General features: G+C 46.6%; 2 long non-coding RNA genes across 2 annotated transcripts in view; both read left to right on the top strand.

Moving 5' to 3' along the window:
* Window positions 1-20,563, top strand: part of LOC125706300 (uncharacterized) — a 101,896-nt gene that overhangs the window by 18,959 nt on the left and 62,374 nt on the right. The window lies entirely within an intron of this gene.
* On the top strand, window positions 5,802-6,654 carry LOC125706301 (uncharacterized). The gene is made up of 3 exons (XR_007381972.1): window positions 5,802-5,836; window positions 6,353-6,524; window positions 6,568-6,654. It is a non-coding gene; the product is annotated as an uncharacterized LOC125706301 (long non-coding RNA).

Below are 20,563 nucleotides of genomic sequence, written 5' to 3'. Positions count from 1 at the left end.
AGCAGAGGACACTGAGGAGTACGAGGCAGGAGGTGGGCTTAGGTGAGAGGGGTCAGGAGGGAGTAGGAGAGCTTCGATGCGATTGGCGTTGGTCACGTTGCTGTGCCTGGTAACAGTTGGGGCCTTGTTGTATTCCATTTCAAAGCACTGCCGGCGTGGACCGCCCCCCCCCCTCACCGTGCGCTCATTAGCGTCTCCCACGATGCCTTGCTCACACCGCTCACTCGCTCAACAGATGGATGGACGCATGTGTAGATTCTCACCTATTGACAAACCAACACAAACAACCTCCCACCCTCAACCTTGGGTCAGAGCTTAGTGTACCGGAGATGCAGTTGTTAATTTGTAGGTTCTTTGGGGTGATGACGATGACGATCTCCGTTTCTTGCTAGAAAATTCTCTGCAAAAGCAGAACATGCAGCCTCTGAGATCTTGGTGGGAACACCATAACAGTACATAAAAATATAAACGCATGGGCTAATTGGCTGAGGCTGGTTGGGCAGTCAGTGCCTTAATGCGCGCTGATCATCAAAGGGGCTGCGAGCTCGTGGTGGCCTGTGACAGGGATGCGTGTCACTGTGACACCCACGCCATCATTTATGTTTCGTCGGGGCTCCAGCAGGTAGCTGGCATCTCCACTTTAAAGGGGGCTGCTTCAAAGTGTAGAGCCCTAAATCATTTATGGAATTTTACATCCGGTTATGAAGAGGAGGGCTGGTGCTGAGCCTGTGTGTGTGTCTCTGTGCATGTCCCTGTGAATGCCTGTCTGTATGTGTGTGCGTTTTAGTAATTATTACATCATGGTGACCAGATTCAAAATGTGAGAAAAACTTTTTTTCCTTGAGGGGGCATTTTTTTTGTTCCCCTCAAGTACAACCTCAATTTTAAAAGCTGTGCCTGCAATCAAAAACATGTGTATTTTGTTTGGTTATTTATGCTTGAGGTTAGGGCTGGGTGGAGGTTAAGGTCGTCATTGCTGAGGTTAGGGTTTGCCCATAGAAATGAATGGACTGAATATGTGGACTGTGGGTGTGTGTATGTGTGTGTCTCTCTCTCTCTGTTTGTGTATATCTGTGTGACTGCCTGTCTGCATGCACATGCACCTGTGTGTGTCTGTGTGTGTGTGTTTCCATGGTTTCCCTTGGTTACTCCAGCTTTCTCACATGGTCTGAGGAGGAGTCAGAAGCAGCGCTACCCTTGAGCATCTTGTCTTTGACACAGACTGAGGGGAAGCAGCCATTACAGAGCGATGGCACAGCCAGACAGCAGGAAGGGACATGGGACAGCTAAGACATTCCACTATGCTATTTGTATGAATAGCAAATATAGTATCATGAAATAACGCTCCCCCAGGACCACGGTGAAACATACAAACAGCGGGTGGGACAGTATGGAACATGGGGGCTGGATACATGGGATTGAATACAGAGTGCATTGCATCCTGGGATGGACTCCCAGCTCATCGCGGCCCTCAACAAGACAAGCACTTGTAGGCAATGGATGGATGGATCAGTTGGAAGGATAATAGACAATGATCAAATGTTTGATGATCTTAGCAGTTCAAAAGTGGAGTAGAGAGTGTAGCCACCCACATTGCTCTTCTGAAACACTTGTAAACTTCTTTTAAGACTCCTCTGAGCTGTATTTGTATACAGAGCTGAATGTTCAAAGTGTTTTAACACAGTTTAATGATCTCTTTGCATGCCTAGGGAATATGTCAAATTGTATATGTTTAGAAATTGGCTATCGTTGAGGCTTTCTACTGGAAATGAGTTTAAATGTCAAGCAATGGAATTTCTCAATCGCCTAAGGTGTGCTTGCGTGTGTGTGTGTGTGTGGATTAGGTTTATATTACATTTTTGGGACCAAATGACCCCCACAAACATCTGTGAATGGAATCAAAAGTAAAAATCTTTTTAATGTAATACCCTGAAATTCACAATTAATTTTCATTTTCTGAGAGGAAGGACACCTTAGCCTTCAAGCCCTCCCTGCTTTATCTGTCCGCACTTTGTCCCTCCGTGCCCCCATTAGTCTGCAATGCCCATGGAAAGGTGGCATCCAGGGACTTGAGGAAAAGTTGGCGGTTTGTGGCTCAGTGGCTTAGAACTCTGTAACCAGAAGGTCATTGGTTCAAGTCCCAGGGTTGGCAGAATGATGTCACCACTGGGCTGATGAGCAAGGCCCTTAACCCCCAATTGCTCCAGGGACTGTCCGACCCTACTCTCTCTCTCTAAAATGTTAATTGCTTTGCATAAAAGTGCGCGCTAAATAAATAAATGTCATGGTGTCTGGGAGTCATGGCCTCCCCCATTGTGGAGAGCACTGCAGTCATTCTCCCAGAGGTAATCTGCTGGTGTGTAGGATTAATTCTCAATTGCTTCCCAATAATTGGAAACGTAATGGCTTGTTGATACTCATTAATTAGATTTCTGTATTGCTGATTTGATTAAACAATGCAAAAAAAAAAAAAATAGCGATGGAAAGGCCTGGAGAAGGTTGTTACAGAAGGCCTGCCAGTACACCGCGCCATTGTTACAGAAGGCCCGCCGGTACTACCCCGCGCCGTTGTTACAGAAGGCCCGCCGGTACCCCCGCGCCGTGGTTACAGAAGCCCTGCCTTTACACCGCGCCGTGGTTACAGAAGGCCCGGCGGTACACCGCGCCGTGGTTACAGAAGGCCCGCCGGTACACCGCGCCGTGGTTACAGAAGGCCCGCCGGTACACCGCGCCGTGGTTACAGAAGGCCCGCCGGTACACCGCGCCGTGGTTACAGAAGGCCCGCCGGTACACCGCGCCGTGGTTACAGAAGGCCCGCCGGTGAACCGCGCCGTGGTTACAGAAGGCCCGCCGGTACACCGCGCCGTGGTTACAGAAGGCCCACCGTTGAACCGCGCCGTGGTTACAGAAGGCCCGCCGTTGAACCGCGCCGTGGTTACAGAAGGCCCGCCGGTACACCGCGCCGTGGTTACAGAAGGCCCTGCCGGTACACCGCGCCGTGGTTACAGAAGGCCCGCCGGTACACCGCGCCGTGGTTACAGAAGGCCCGCCGGTACACCGCGCCGTGGTTACAGAAGCCCCGCCGGTACACCGCGCCGTGGTTACAGAAGGCCCGCCGGTACACCGCGCCGTTGTTACAGAAGGCCCGCATGAAGACAGCTTCCTGTTACCAAAGGGGGGGGGGTGGTTCTATGAAGACAGCTTCCTGTTACCCGGGAGGGGTCTATGTGATGTCAAACAGGGGATACTGCTGTTGCTTGCACTGTCAAAATAGTGTGTTGCTATTGAATATGACCGGTTTGTGGAAATGATTCCCAGAAGCCTGGCTATTCTGGGATAAATTCTCTGCATGACTTATAAAAGCCAGTAGTTTTTGAATATTATGTTTTCTCCTATGTCACATTTAAACTTTAAAGAACTGAGCTACAATTGAGGGTTTCGTAACCTTTAACACAAAATGTTCATGCCGGGATAATACACGAGGTCTGCTGTTTCTGACACCTGCTACAGTATGGCTGTGGGGGGGGGAGGGTAGGTTTAGGGTTGGGGTGTTCTCTGTTCTGCTTTGCTCCCCCACCCTTTCAGTGCCCAGGTGGCATGAGAATCTGAATGGCTAAACTGCACAGTGTCTGCTCTAATTGGCCTGCCAGCCTCTCTGCTTCCAGCGCCCTGATTCAGACCCCTCACCTCCCTGTCGATGTCGGGCATTGGCATGAGGCGTGACTGATACAGCCCTCCAGATCAGTGAGGGGTCGCGACCAGGACCTACTGAGCTGTCCCGCCATCTTCCTGTAATGATTTGTTTTTTATTGCCCAACCACCACCCCCCCTCTTCGGAGGACAACAGATCAATGCATTAAGTGAAGCCACTTCAAAGCAGCCCAGCCCTGCCCATCCCCTGCCCTTCTTCATGTAATGATGCTGGACAGGGCGTCAGTATCACCTGGGATGCAAGGCTAACTCCTGATGATGACCCCCTGACCCCAGCGAAGCGCCGCCCCATTGGCTTCTGGGAGATGGAAAGGCCTGCCTACTCGCAGGGCTCCTTTTCATGGGTTCATTTGCTCGGGTGATTTGTAACATACGTCTGTACACTTTGTAAATATACTGAGGTGGACGGTTCGGGAAAGAAATACAGAATACTGAAGGCACACCGACATACACTTTAATTCACTTTTAAAATGGTTGCTATGAGCGCAGGCTTCACAGTGGTTGTGGCGAAAGGGATTTAATTTCTGCATAATCTGAAAAATGACTGTGTTCATTAGGCCCATATTAGGGGAGTGTTTAGGGAAGCATGGCCTGAATTTAATGAGTCTCACGCAATTTCTCATGGACAGAGTTCACTGCCGTGCCTTTGTGTGTGCATGAGGCCGTTCAGTTTATAATTTTCAGAACGTTTCCCCTGAATTTACTCAGAAGTTTAACTCCTACGGTTAGCATATTTCAAGGCTTTCACATAGGTTTGGGCTGCATGCTATAACTTAAAAATATATATATATTCTATTCTGAACAGTGTTCTTATATTCTGTGTATTACAGAATACAAAATCAGAACAAAGTAAATTGACTTGTTTTTCCTTTGAATTAAGAAATGTGAGGGCTCAGAAAGCATTATGAATGAAGACAGACGGAGCAGACAACATTTATACATCCAGGCATAGATAAAATCTTATGTGGAGATTCATGAGGAAATTAATATCGGTATCGGTATAAATATCAGTACCGGTAAGGTTAGTACTAAGCTTAATCCCATAGCCACGTTTATCAGATATGTGATGACATCGAGGTCATTGTCTTGCAGAATCTGGATTTCTGTACAATTCCCAAATGAATTACTGGGAAAGAGACTTTATGTCGACCAAAGGCACAGAATGCTGTATCACAGAAGAGGGGTGGCACGTTTACCGAAGAGCAGATGCATCCAGGCTGGTGATGTTTGCTCCAAGAAGGAAGTCTGCCAGAGGCTGATAGAAACGGACTGGACAGCAGCCTGATAAAAACCAAAGGTTTATTAAGACAAAAGAGGGACATGAAACTGGAACGGCGCCCTTGCAAAGCGGGGGCGTAACACTGTTAGCAAACCGGAAGTAGATAAATTGTGTCAGAATGGAAATGGCCGAGTGAACACTGCAAACGCTGTTTGCGAGGGGTCTGGCGTTGGCCTCCACTCTCATCAGGTCCCTTTTGCAGCCAGCTGGCCCTTCATAAAGCCCCCCCCCCATTAACCCCGACAGGAGCCAGCTGGGCGTCGTCAACACCTGCAGAGGCACATTTGGTGGTGCGCGACACGCCCACTGTCGCAAACCTGAGACAATGACCACGCGTTGCACTTAACTTCATTGAGATGATGAAATCAGATGCAACAAACTAATTGTGGGAAAGCGGGGTGGGGGGGGGGGGGGGGTGTGGTGGTGTTTAGAGCAGGCAAAACCAGCACCCTAAGGAGAGGTGATGACAGCTCCTCAGGGAAGATGGGCTTCCGGCTGAACATGAAAAGCTGAAGGTAGCCGCCTGCTCATTGCAAGAATACCTCTTTACCACATCAAAGTACACGTGTTTGTGTTTGTTATGCATTATGAAAAGTATCAGTATTCATGTGTCGTTCTGTTTAAAGCGCTGTTATGCAGTAATATACACAGTGGTGGGGGCTTACACTGGGAACACAATGTTAAATCTATGCTACTCGCGTTTTCTCACGTTAATGGTGGAAATCTATGACTTCAGAGGATGGGTAGATAGCAGTTAGCCTTTGATGAAAGGATGAAAAGGAGGTACCTTCTGAGGAGGTGAGGTCAGAGTGTAATGGTGAGGATAGTACCTTCTGAGGAGGTGAGGTCAGAGTATAATGGTGAGGACGGTACCTTCTGAGGAGGTGAGGTCAGAGTGTAATGGTGAGGACGGTACCTTCTGAGGAGGTGAGGTCAGAGTGTAATGGGGAGGACGGTACCTTCTGAGGAGGTGAGGTCAGAGAGTAATAGTGAGGACGGTACCTTCTGTGGAGGTGAGGTCAGAGTGTAATGGTGAGGACGGTACCTTCTGAGGAGGTGAGGTCAGAGTGTAATGGTGAGGACGGTACCTCCTGAGGAGGTGAGGTCAGAGTGTAATGGTGAGGACGGTACCTTCTGAGGAGGTGAGGTCAGAGTGTAATGGTGAGGACGGTACCTCCTGAGGAGGTGAGGTCAGAGTGTAATGGTGAGGACGGTATCTCCTGAGGAGGTGAGGTCAGAGTGTAATGGTGAGGATGGTACCTTCTGAGGAGGTGAGGTCAGAGTATAATGGTGAGGATGGTACCTTCTGAGGAGGTGAGGTCAGAGTGTAATGGGGAGGACGGTACCTTCTGAGGAGGTGAGGTCAGAGTGTAATGGTGAGGATGGTACCTTCTGAGGAGGTGAGGTCAGAGTGTAATGGTGAGGATGGTACCTTCTGAGGAGGTGAGGTCAGAGTGTAATGGTGAGGATGGTACCTTCTGAGGAGGTGAGGTCAGAGTGTAATGGTGAGGATGGTACCTTCTGAGGAGGTGAGGTCAGAGTTTAATGGTGAGGACGGTACCTCCTGAGGAGGTGAGGTCAGAGTGTAATGGTGGGGATGGTACCTTCTGTGGAGGTGAGGTCAGAGTGTAATGGTGAGGATGGTACCTTCTGAGGAGGTGAGGTCAGAGTGTAATGGTGAGGACGGTACCTTCTGAGGAGGTGAGGTCAGAGTGTAATGGTGAGGATGGTACCTTTTGAAGCTCCTTGTATTTATGTAAACCCACTGCTGACCCAGCTACAAATTAGTAATTTTATTGGGTAGATTTTTTTTAAAATAATTTTGATGTTGGGAATATGTCTAATTTATGTAGCCGCCTGAAGGATATAATGGGCCGCAAAGGCCCACCATGGAGCGATATTAAGTGACTTTCTAGGCACAAGTCCATGGTTTTAAACCACTATGTCCTAAATGCCACACTTTCTCCCTGTTTTCTACTCTGTTTATTTACTCATTCCAGTTGCTGATTTGTACAGAAATATTTATGAGCTGGCTGTGAGAATCAGCCGTAATCTTGTGGCAATTATGATGATTTACAGTGACAGTGACAATGATGATTTAGTGACATTTATATCTCCCCAGACGTGTTTTGCCAATTAGCCAAATGCTTTAAGAGAAATCAATCACTGGCAGAAATGTGTATGTTTTAATCAACACGACAGGCCAAATGTAGGAAGTTAGCTGCTATCAAATAAAACAGAGGATTATCCATCTCTTAAAGCAGGTTTTATTCTGTGGCTAGGAAGTCTTATTTATGTGGATGATGCAAGCTTGTTGAAACTTTAAAACAGTTTGTATTTTTCCATTTGGTAAGGTCTGCCATTGGTTTGGATAAATATTAGAAGTAATCTTTAATTATTTCACCTCACATGCTGTATAGATTAAATGTAGACTACTTTCAAAGTTAGGTTGGCAATAAAAAGTTCCTGCATCTCTTCATTAATTGTATGCCATTCATTACTGTTATTCCATTCATCCGTCCGTCCATCCATCCATCCATCCATCCATCCATCCATCCATCCATCCATCTATCTTCACTCTGAGAAAAAAGGGTACAGTTCTGGTACAGTTTAGTTCCCCAATGTTCAAACAACAGTAATGTCCCCCAGTTATTTTACACACATTAAATTGGACTAAAAGGTACATTTACCTATAGCTTAAAAATATAATTAGCAGACCCTTGAAGATACAGCCCCGGTGAAAAGTAATCAACAGTATTCTGAGAGAATTCTGACAGTGCTCCAACCTCCTAGTCTGGGTCATGGGGGGCGGGGGTGGGGGGCACAGGGTAGAAGGCAGGGGTATACCCTGGGTGGGAAACCAGTCCTTCACAGGGCACACACAATCACACCCTACGTCCGGGTCAGGACCAGTGTTAACATCGCTCAGGTCTTAGCAGGAGCCTAGGCCTCACCCCTACAGTATGTCTTCTCTGCACCAGCATATTAGCACCCTTCTGTTCCAGTGCTCTACTGAGCAGCTTGTAGCTCAGGTCATGCTGGATTCCAACATCTTCTAGTGTTCCCCAGTGCTGCCCGATATGTCCCAGGCATCCTGGTGTTTCCCTGGGCTTCCCAGTGCCCACATGCCCAGCAAAACCCCCGAGTGACACATACTAAATTCCCATTGTAAACTTTCAGGCCGCCCACCTCCAATGCAGGGACCCCTTCCGACACGGGTGCACATCCATCACGCTGCCGTGGTGACTCTCCTCTACCCACTGTCACGTTTTCCTTTTGACCCCCATCTGTCCACCACTATCATTGCTCTTTCATCTTATTCTCCCTTTCCTTGGCTACAGAGAGCAGGAAATTGGAGATGTTAGGTCATGACAATTTAAATGAAGAAGACATCTCAAACGAAAATTATGGGTATCCATGTCGGTCTGTTTTGGTTTTTTGGGGGCTGTTAGAAGCTCCTTCCTTGCTGGGCCTGGCAGAACCTCATGTCAAGGAAGGTAGCCAGCAGAATCCAGCGTGTGCCACCTTCTGTCATGGCAGCCGGCTTTGTCATACCCCGGCAAGCAGTAATAAGCCTGAGCCCTGGCACTTTTGGTGGTGGCCTGTCAACGTTTATCTCCTCTTAATGCCCCTCTTTGACTTTATTAAATAGCACTTGGATTTGTAGAGGAGAAAGTCGGCAGCAGGGCTTGTTGAAGCCTTTTTGAACACGTTTCCATCCGCAGCAAAGGGACATCAGCCAGAAGTGTACAAGGAGGGATATTCTGGTGTCCAAACAGGTTTCTCTTGGTCCAAATTGGGATATATAAGTGGCAAAACCCATTATGGTCTCCCTTCCAGGGGCAATGCTTTGTCACTAGGCTTGTCACTAGGATAATTATTTATGTATCTGGGTGCTTTGCATTTTGACTGATGGTGGTAGTGATGATTTCCGTTCACCATTTTGTAACAAACGCTTTTGATCTGTGCTCATGATAAGCCAGAATGTCCACTAGCAGTAGTGAGGATCCTGAAAGTGTTTGGTGAGAACAGTGACCCCCATAAAACCTTGGCTCAATGACAGAATGGGCCTGACACGAGAGTATAAAGGAGCGGGACTGCAGGCCCCAGCTGAAAGATAATTGGCTAATGGAGTGCGTCCTCCCTGTCACTCACTGATTCGGAATGTATCATTGGCTAATGATCAAGTTGGCCCCTCTGTATGAATTATGGCCACTCTTACACCCACTACCTTAAAAAAAATCCTAGAATCACACTGGGGGCCTCAGGTTTATTTACTTTAGTATTGTTATCCTTTGATATCGCTGGTCTTCTGGGGCTTGGCGTTTGTGAAATCCTTGAATCAGTGTATGAACTGTCTGGCAAATGCAGGGCAGTGCAACTTTTAGTGGGAAGGTGTCCTGGGTGTGATGTTGCGTGGGGCCAGTTTCCTTGGTGTGTGGGTATAAGCCAGTGAACCTGGACTTCATGTTCAGAAACTGCCTGTATAACATACAACATTCATGCCCCCCCCCCCCAATTACCAAGAGAAAAAAAGAAAATCATATCTCTTAGATTTACAGAACGTTTCACCTTTCTCTCCGTGCCTGGTATTCTGCATGAGTGAGGCGGGTCACAGAGGGTCCGCGGGCTTATTGTTCAGGGTCGGAGTCTGGCATGAACGCCAGAGGAGCGCCAAATCGACAGGCCAGACTTATGGATTTTCTTTTGGTTTGACTGCTTGCTGGTGGTCCTCTCATATGAGAGACGTATCATGTACTGAGATGCCCTGTTCTCATGGCAAAATCTTTTATAGGGAAATACGAGACCCAGAGTTCTCATTCAGAGCATTTCTGGCCCACCTTTCTACTTATTTACAGTCCTCTGCGCCGTCCACCTCGCCGTGAGGTCACCTGATTGAGGAATGCCTTCGGCAGTGCGCAAAGGCACCTGTGCGTCTGAAATTGATCCTGCAAACAGTGCAGGCACATAAAAGGCAGGTTATCTCCGATCGACAGCAGCTTGGTCCGTTCAGTATAGATTGCGAATATAATTGAATTCTCAAAGCGAGGTCCACTTCATTTAAAGCGTTCGCCCTTTCCCTCATCATATAGGGCCGGATGAAAGAGCTGCGGAAATATGGTTTTATTAATTTCACAAAATGCTGCGTTTTACCGTAAGGCACCATCGGGAGCGAGTGTAATACTCGAAGTTGATCTGATTTCATGTTTTTTTTTTTAAAAGTACACTGTTAAATGAAAGATGCCAAATGGAATGAAAAATGAAAGGAAATTTCCAATGACCATCTGGACTGGTCCTTTTGAAGACTCGAGGCCCACCGTCCTCAGATGCCTCTGTGTTCTGTTATTAGTTCATAATGGCTGAGGATTACCACAACGTTAAATCATTTACAGTATGGCCTTGGTCTCCAGCAGTGTGCATGGGGCGACTCCAGCTGCTCCTGCTTCGGCAGCCTGCCAAATAAATGCATAAATACGCCTGGCAATTGAAAAAAAAAAAGAAACCATTTCAACAGATAATAGAAAATACTGAAGTCAGTAGGCAGTTTTAATGGGGTATTGCAAGTGCCTGACAGCTTGACAGAAGTGGGAATAGAACGTCGAAACAAACCAGATTTAAAGGATATTTCGGCTCCGTCTGATCCAGGGGATTTGAATCTTCCCATTGTGTTGCTTAACTTAACCCAGACAATGTTTTTAAGCTGGAATGGTAGATGGGGGACAAGGAATGACTTTCTGCAAAATGGCCGTCGACTGTGGGCATTTACCTTGGCCCTGTCATGATCCAATCGTCCACTCCTCCTGTGTGCCACGCCCCCTCATTTACCTCGTGTGGAATCCCGATGTCACCAGCTGTTTCCTGTCTTGTTAATTAGTCATGTATATTCAAGTCCGTGTTCGAGTGTGTTTCCACGTTCGGTCATTAACGTTGTGTCGTTATTGTATGATCCTGCTTCTTTCCGCTTTAATTAAACACCTTATTCGCCCAAGTTTTGGAGTCCTGTTTCTGTTGCCCCAGTTCGAGCCACGCAATACATTACCGGCCCACTTGTAGACACACTGAATTTAACCCTGAAACTTAGCCGTTAGCAGTGATATTGAGACCTGTGTTTTTGCATTCACTTTCAGCGTGGGTCACCCCGTATTCAGACAGCCTCATGGGTTTCTCCCCCTATTGCAATCAAACCCGTGATTCAAAAAAATCTAGCAATCTTGATGTAACAATTATTACTGTATGTGGGGCCATGGTTGCAGGTCATAGTATTACATTAAGTTTCCAAGCTTACTGTTTCAGTCAGATGCCTTGACATTTCAGTAATTATTGCCTGTTAATAAACATGACGTGTCTCACATAAAGCCTGACACGTCTGGACATAGGGAGTGAGTGCCGATCCTTGAAGTGGTTGTCAGGCGCCAACAGGGACTTTATTGATTACACACTGAACCAGAAACAGAAGGACCACATGGAGTCAAAACTAAGATGGGCAGGACGGATAAACGAGAAAGAGAGGGGGGTAATCTACAGACAGGGAAATGCTGGGGAAACCACCAACAAGGACTGCCAACAAACTACAAGCATTAACTAACACACAGCACTTAGAAAGACCAACAGAAGAACAGGGTTAGCCTGGCACATATATGTGCAACACGCAAGAACTAAACAAGGCACAGGTGAGGATCAGTATGCATTAGGCAAACATTAGGGCCTGGTTCAGTGAGACCCAGGTGTGGGCGATTTACACTGAGACACAGGTGTGGGTAATTTATAGTAAGGAACAGGTGTGGGTAATTCATAATGTGGCATTCTGAAGGCAAAAGGGGGTTTAACCTGGATACTAGTTTGGTGTGCCTAATAAAGTGGTCAGTCAGTGTACACATGCCAGTTCTGTTAGCAGGACACCTGGTAAAATTGCGCTCGGTAGCTAGCAAAACTGGGAGCATAATCACATTTGGCAACTGCAAACAGCCTCCCTCGCCTGGGACATGGAGTTGATATAAAGCCTGACACGCTGCTAAATTAATGACAACTGTGCATTTGGGGTTAGCGCTGCGACTGCACTCTGCGTCTGCCAGGGGGGCTTCACTCTCTGCAAGCTACACCAAGACGACATAGCGCTAACCACGAGAGGTTTAGCAGGTCTCTGACATGCCGGTATGGCTGCACTCGGCCTTTAGCTGTCGGAGTTTGCTGCAGTAAGCTATGCTAAGACGACTTAGTGCTAACTAGGAGAAGCCTCCGACATCCCGTTACAGCCACGCTCTGCCTTTAGCTATTGCTGCTCGCCACGGTGTACTATGCTAAGGCAATGTAGCACTAACCATAAAAGGTTTAACAAGACTCTGACTCATCGGTGCGGCTATGGTTGGTTTTTACTCACCCATGATCCGAGTTCATCGATCTGAGCCCCGGGTCTTGAAAACAGCAACTGCGCTCTATTGTTATGCTCCAGTTGTTTCCCCTGTGGTCCGAGTGCCTTCTCTGACATGATTTATCACCTTCTTGATGAAATTGCCATATGGGCCCAAGGGCAGGGGCCTATCTGGTTAGTAAAAGTGTGACTTGGTTGCTAAGTTCTGGTTAAATTTATGGTTGGTTAAATATAGCTGGGTGTATGTATAAGGTGGAGTGCTTGTCAAATGAATTTACCACTGGAGGCCATATGACATGACAGACCATATATTTCACAGAATGACACTGAGTCAATATTTGCAATATCAATAAAAATTAAGCGTAGGAAAAAGCTGGATGTTAAGAACATGGACAGATGGTGAGCCAAAGCTCTCATTACGACCGTTTGTATTTATCCGCGTGACGGTTTCCACTCGGTCTCCATGTTCCCCGACTGCTTCCTAACTTTCCTGCTGGCGGTCTCTGCATGCTCGTTAATAAAGATGGCACATTTTTCTCTCCCATCGCCTATAATTTTTTGAGGAGTGCGGGCATATATTTCAAATCGTAATTCTAGAAACAGTGAGAAATATCGTTTTCCCCCAGTGCTTATTAATAGCGGGTCTTTCAAGCCGTTAGACGGCACTGAGCTCTGAAGCAGCGTGATTAACCGCAGGTGGATGTGAGTGGAAGGATTTATGCTAAATTAAAGAATACACCCTGCATGCCTGTCTCTCTCTCTATCACATTCACACACCCTCACTCAACACGCTCTCTCTCACTCATACACTGAAACCTGGGCACAGATAAAAAGTGGAATGTGGGACCTTTTGGGCTGATCAGACTCACGTGACTGCGGACATTACGACTGGCAGGCTAGCAGAGGATAAAGGGGATATCCTACTAAGTATGAAAAATGGAAAGAAAAGGCTGCAGTACGTCAGTTATGCTGTCGTCTGCAGGGCGGGCAGACGTTCTGCTCTCTGCTGTGTGGCGGACAGGCTTTCGGTTCTCTGCTGTGGGGCAGACAGGCGTTCGGCGCTCTGGCGTGAGGTGGGTGGGCATTTGGTCCTCTTCAGTGAGGTGGGTTGGTGTTCATCCCTTGTTGGTGGAGCAGGCAGACATATGACCCTCTTCTACTGGGTGGTCGGGTGTTTGGCCCTCTGCTGTGAGGCGGGTGGGTTTTTAATTGTTCAGGCCATTTCAGCTGGATGGGCAGGTGTTCAGACCTGTGCGGTGGGTGGGCATTCATCCCTTTTCTGCAGGGCAGGACAGGCATTCCCTGCTGCGGGCTTGGGTGGGCGGGGGGGGCATGTGTTTGGCCTTCTTCTGTGGAACAGGTATGCGGTTCCTCTAGCTGGTCTGCCTCCCCTACTTGGGTCACTGGCTCCCGATCAGTAAATGCCAGCTATCAGCGCTGTGGGCTTGCTTGGACATTAGTACTGAAATGTGGTCAGGAGGCAACTATCCATGGTACTGAAACGTAAATAGTCAGCTAGCTGGAACCATACACCGTTGTGGTGTCCGGCGGGACTGCCATCGCAGTTAGTTTAAGCAAATACTGGATATGGATGTCTGTTGGGTCTGAGAGTTTGCTGAGAGACCTTCCAGAATCTGTCTCTCCTCCGAACCCTCGTTAAATTGTATCATGAGTTTCTGAGTGCTGCATAACCTCTTAGCTGAATAAGCAAACCGTCAGGGCTGGAAGTGAAGATTAGCACATGTTTCCTGTACTAAGAACAATCCACAGTGTGGAAGAACCTGCTCTTCACAGCCCATATTAACTCCAAAGGTATTTTTTGGATTCTTGAAGGTTGCCCTCGGGTATGTATTATGAATTTTTGTGCCATTTGGGATTTTGTTCCTGGTGTCTTGTGTCTGACGCTTTTGGTGAACCTGGGCTGCTGAGCAGATTCTGTACCTTGGAGGCGAGTCAAAGTGCCGGGGCGCATTTAGTTTTCTGCTACTTCTAGGCCTGAGCCTCATTCATAGGCACTAGCTGAAGATCAACTTCTAAACCGCTGACCTCGAGGAGATGTGCTCATCCATTTGAGAAGCTAAGTGGCTCTTCAAAAGAACGTTAGGGATTATTTAGTGAGAACACATGAATGAGTGAAAAAGCCTGCAGGAGGAAATCAAATGGGACTGTGGATGATGAAGATCAGTGAAGTTCTGAACATGGGCAGAAGACTTTGAAATTATGATATTTGCGTATTGTGATAAACTGCCATTAAGCTTGAAAAAGAAGCTAGTGACACAAAGCCAACATAAAACTGCAGATGTCTCCAACAGCAAGGAAACTACAGGAAAACGTCTAATGCATACAAAGTATGGCATTCTACCTAAGTGTAGTGTGTGCTTAAGTTTAATGACGTTTTGGCAAAAATTTGTCTTGTTTCAAGATTTTGCTTGTCCCCAAAATCACTGTAAAAAGTCCTAAAACAGCTGCAGGCTAACTAAGTGTGGGACGTTCCCTGGGCATCTCAGAACAGTAGCTGGAGTTGTGGTTGGCACATTGAAGTTCCTCGTAGGAGCTGCCAGGCTTATGTTCAAGGGCCTTCACTGTAGATGAAACACCTCTTCATGTGTGGCAGGGGATGCTAATATCGTTAGCCCCTGTCTCGCGCTTATTTAGAGATGCGAGTCGTGTGGCGATGTAGGCCTCTCTACACCTTCTCCAGGGGATCCATGTGATATGCTTGAACCGTTTGGACCAGCGGTTGAAGCGGTAGATGAGCAGGTTACTGCTCTTAGCATGTAGCCTCACGTCCTTCCTCCTGGTCACTGTATGCAGTCGCAGTGCCAATGGAAGCTCCTTGAGGACTGCGGAGCTTGTGTGGCAGTTAACCATCTGTCGTGAGATGTTCCCCCTGAGATATGGCCTTGAAGCCAAGGGCCACATCTGCTTCATTGCTGTGAGGGGCTCAGAGTGTTTTCATTTCCTGCATGAAGGCACACCCCAGCCCTACCCATAATGCCTCCCCCCCCTCGGTAAAATGCCCTGCCTCACTGTTACAGATGAAAGTCGGGCTACTCATGACCCCTGCTTGACATTGACCACATTGGAATACTCATAAAGAAAAGAATCTTGAGACAGTACAGGGTTGGTCAACCCATTAGCTGACATAGGTGCCCTCCAAGAGAAAGAGTGAGAGAGAGAGAGAGAGAGAGAGAGAGAGAGAGAGGGGGAGGGTGTGCCCATTCCAACAGGTGTTCAGAGTGGCCCAGTACTTGCATATATCCTGGTAACCAGCAACACAGAATTAAGAAAACAGGACAAGGAAAATACAGGACCTAATATCTCCACTATTAAAAGGAGGGTGGATCTAAAGAAGTGGATCTCAGTCCTGCTCCTGGAGGATCCCCTGCCAGATTGTTTTCATTCCAGGCCTACCTTAATCAGGCTCAGATGGTCCTTAATAGGCTAATAATGAGTGTGGCAGGTTGAAAGCAATGTGACTTGGATTTAAAGCATTCCGATAGGGACTCCTCCAGGAACAGGATTGAGAAGCATGGCTCTAAAGCAACCCAGAATATTCTGGTTAGGTTTATGGCAACTTAGCTCACATGACGTGACCTACAGTACTGTGCAACATCCTGTCTCACCGCACGCCAAAAGAAATGCCTAGATACAGAAAAGAGGATTTTCTTATGTACAAATAGCTATACGTGTACATGTTTTTGAGAGTTGAGGGCTGGGGGGCTTGGAGCTGGATGCCTAGGCTAACTTTGGACTTGTGAACCCACTCTTGGAACAGAACCTTGGGGACTTGTATCTTGGGGACTTGCTGTACATGGTCTAGAGCAGTGTTTCTCCAATCTGGTCCCTGGGGACCCACAGTTAGTCATTGTATTTTTTCTCCCTCTGAGCTCCCTGCCACTCAATCAACATTTTTGCTCCCTCTTGGCTCCTCGTAGCAAAAATGTGGACTGTCTGTGGGTCCCCAAGCACTGGATTGGGTAACACTGGTTTAGAGGTTTCTTAATACCGAAATGACCAGCATGAGAGTCATAAGCCAAATGCAATGTGCTAGACCGGTAAGCCTCAGGAACAACATAGAAACGCTACTTCAGACATCCTGGAAAGACATTTTTGGAAGGGTCCACTTTATCACTAATACTCTGTTACCTATAAAAGAGCCACTGGAGGCCTCAATAAATGCTTCTCCTGAAATTAGATCTCTTTTCTGTTCAAGCACCAACTGTTCAAGAGAGGGAAACACTTGGCCAAACCCCATTAGATTTTCATCATCTTCATTCATAAAGGTGTCACAAAGGGCAAAATCAGAGTTTTGTCAGAGTTCTGGCATTTGGATGTGTGACATGAGTGGTAACACGAACAGTAATGGTGGAACTGGGACATGCAAAAGGGAGCTATAGCTCACCTGGATCCTCTCATACCAGTTCTGGATTCTGCAACATAATACCACAAGCTACATCATTCCCTAAGGCAGTGGTTCTCAAACTCGGCCCTCGAGACCCACTGCCCTGCTTTTTTTCCAGCTATCCCTGCCCTACACACTGCTGATTACCTGGATCAGATGTGTTCAGTCAATCAGAAGCTGAAAGACAGCTGGGACTTGTGTGTGGGGCAGGGATAGCAGGAAAACAAGCAGGGCAGTGGGGCCCGAGGACCGAGTTTGAGAACCACTGCCCTAAGGTAAGACACCCTCAGTTGGTATCTGGGAACACAGGGCAACCACCACTTCCCCAGAAACCAAACTTGGCTGCAGGTGAATGTTATGCACTAAAACCTCTAACAATGATGTCCGAAGCCAAAGGAGGGTAAAACACCCTGAAGAATTACTCACTGAAATGCACCGGAATCTCTCCAGATCGTAATAGGTTGTTTTGATTCAAGATCAAAAGTAAGACGAACAAAGCCGTCCATCGTAAAGAAAGATCCAGGTCACTCGCATTTCGTAGTAGAGCGATCGCTTCAGGAAGAGAAGGGACTCATAGTTTTTGTAGATGCTACAGGCTTTACCATCTTGCACTTTTTCCTGAAGCACTGAGCATTCTGCAATTAAATGACCAGGCTTCTTGCAGTAAAAACACACTCCATCTATTTTGCCATTCTACTATGTTTTGCTAAGGGCAAAGCAAGCTGTACTAGTACTGAAACCTGTGCCTGGTAAACTCGATGTTTACTATGAAATTGCCCGTTGGTTACGACATACTCATCTGCTAAGAGACCTCAAGCATAAGTGCCTTTTGCTCATTTAAATAAAGAGAATCGCTGTCTGGCAAGTGGCTCATAAATTTGGGCTGTACATCACCGATCAAACGAGATCTCCTTTTCTTTTGCAAATCCAACATAAATTTGCTGATCACACTTAATATAATTGCCAAAGGTCTGACGGTAGGCTTCAGTTACAAACTCATAAGCTTTCAGAACGGCGGCTTTAACGGCCACATAGTCTGAGCTTTTCGCTCAATGCTTAATGCAGAGTAAGCTTGCAGAGTCTCGCCTTTTAGAACACTCCGTGAAAGCGGAGTCCCCGCCTGCCGAGGCCAGTTTCATGTGGTCGCCACACATTCAAAATGTGAATATTTTTCGACGTCTTCCTCAACAAAAGGAGATACTAATTTAATATGCTACTGACATCAAACGCAGGTGACTCACTCTAATTAGGAGGTAGCCCTTCAGAAACGCTTATTCTCCAGTTCCTTAAGAAAATGTCCGTGTTCCAAATGCCCCCTGAACTCATTTCTGTTTGCATCCCCTCCAGCAATTTTTCTTGGGAAGCTGGACAAAAGCCTCAACTCAATAGCAGCCTCAGACAGCAGAGCCGGAACTGATACTACACCATGCGATTAGCTATTAACAGTCTATTAACACATCCATAATAAACGTCTTAATGCTTTCCTTCAGCTGTTCTTCTGTACTATTTATTTAAGGTCATAATGGGAAGTCAGGTTTAAGAATTTTTCTTTTGTAAATAGTTCAAGAAGTACTTCTGAAAGCTTCTTAATTTCTTTTGTTGAAGGCACCTTTTGAAAGACTACGAAACACTAATAGACATAAAATCGGAGCGAAAATCACCAGTGGGAAGCCTACACAAATGGACATAAAACATTCATCACAAATAGGTCCCGACACCGTACATAGCTACCACCATGGGGCCAAAACCCAATAATGTCAAAACCATTGCTTATTAAAGGAGAACCGAAAATGACCTTGAAACTACCGCTGTAGCAGACCAAAGGGATTATGCACCACAAACAAGCTCCTACGTTCAATATGTGAGCTTACAAAATTCTTAGAAACCATGGTACTAGCCTACAGCAAAACAGAACTTTACTCCAAGGCCACTAAACGCTAAAGTTAGGATCATAGATCCACCACGCAAACGTCATTTATTAACTAAGCTAACTTCACTGACTTATGCTCTCACTACCCCCCCCACTACCATCTGAATATGGATACTGTGTGCAGCATCAAATTCACAACAAATGTACAGCAAACGTATACACAAATAGAGAAATAATTTGTCTTGTACGTTTGTCTGTAATTTGTGGGTTTCTTTCGCCCCCCTTTTTCTGTGGTTGCTCTTCATGCAGGTGTCTTCGGTCTTTTGGTTCTGCTCCACCCCTGGAGGAATCCGAGGTGTGTTTTAAGGTCTAAAGTCCATGAATATTGATCATTGGGAACCAATGATCTGGGATGTTCAACTGGAGTGGTGTGTATAGTGGTCCGATGGATTTACGACCGTATACTGCAGCAACTTTAGAGCTAATTTCGATTAAAGTATTTACCTTTAGATATGTGCAAATTCATGATCAGATTCGATTTTATCAGAATTTCTCCGTCAATTCGATACCATGAGATTGCAACCTGGATGTTTACACATTTTATGATTGGCATTAATTAATTCATAATTTCAATTACACTGTACATGTGGGATATTTGCATGGGTACATAGTACACGTGGTTATATTGTACATCACTAGCTATTGACACTTGCAGATTTTACAGAAGTGCCATTAATTGCAGAAGTTCTTAATTCTAGGTGGTTTTAAGAGGTCATTGGTAAAAAGCTAAGTAAAGGTTTAAGCTTTTGTAAATTACAGGTTGTGATTAACTTGGGATTATTACAATAACTTGATATCCGAGTTTACCAACACACATATTAATTCATTCATTCGATGTAAGCAGTAGATGAGACAAAGGGAACATGAATGCCGCCATTTGGCTTATTTACGACTCTCTATCAGGTGGCAGATTTTCCTCCCGTGCCGCCGTGATTAGTGGCATTCCTGTTTGGTTCGGCCCTTCCACCGTCACGCCTCTGCTGGTCACAGCGTGTCACAGCGGCCCACAGCAGGTCCCAGCTTTCTGTGGTCATCGAGGTGCTTCATTAGCATTGTTGCTGAATTAATTATTGCTATTTGAGACCATGGAATCTGTAACTTTACATATATGGGTACTGGGTAGCTGGAGTGGCCATGTTCAGCCCCGACTGAATATTCCGGAAATCTGCACTTTGATTATTACTGCCCAACGTCTTGGGCATGTTAGTTATGGACACAGGACAATGTGCGCAGGAAACGAAAAAGCAAAGCCCTTTGGGCAATTTTACAAAGTGCCCCTGTTGTTACTTATACAGCAGCAGGGGGCGCTAAGCACTCTAAACCCAACCACTTGGGTTTTACAAATCAGATGCCACCCTCCCTGTAAATAATATATAAGTGCACAAACAGCAGGGTTTTAGGTTGTTTATCTATGGTTAAATATTTATGGGGGGTTAATGTCTCTGAAAGGGGACTGTTCCACCTCACCAGCGTGGTGTGGGAGCCAAGCCCATTATGAAAACGACAGCTCTTACACGGAGAGATCATCCCCCTGGGTCTCATCATCTTGTGCACGGGTTTAACTCCCCGTGCTGGAAATGCGACCGGGGCTGCTCCTGCATGGCTGCCGGCCATGGGCGCGCCGTAAACAGCCTGCACCTTTGTAGATACACTCATGTTTTTTATTTCTCCTTTCCTCATTTCCGGCAGCCTGCGGCCCACTGCGATTTCCCGGTTCTCTGGCTTTCAGGTTTCAGGGAGCATTCGGGCCTTGGAGTTTAGAGAAGGTTTCATTTTAATAGCAGAGTCGACTGGAAGATCGTGTTTATCTGGCTTAGCTCGAGTCTCTGTGATGAACTGGCGCCCCCTTTCTCTCATACGCTACCTTAG

The sequence above is a fragment of the Brienomyrus brachyistius genome, chromosome 13, assembly GCF_023856365.1.
Source record: "Brienomyrus brachyistius isolate T26 chromosome 13, BBRACH_0.4, whole genome shotgun sequence".
NCBI lineage: Eukaryota > Metazoa > Chordata > Actinopteri > Osteoglossiformes > Mormyridae > Brienomyrus > Brienomyrus brachyistius.
The sequence above is the reverse complement of the archived record's forward strand: the minus strand, read 5'-3'. Positions and strand labels throughout refer to the sequence as shown.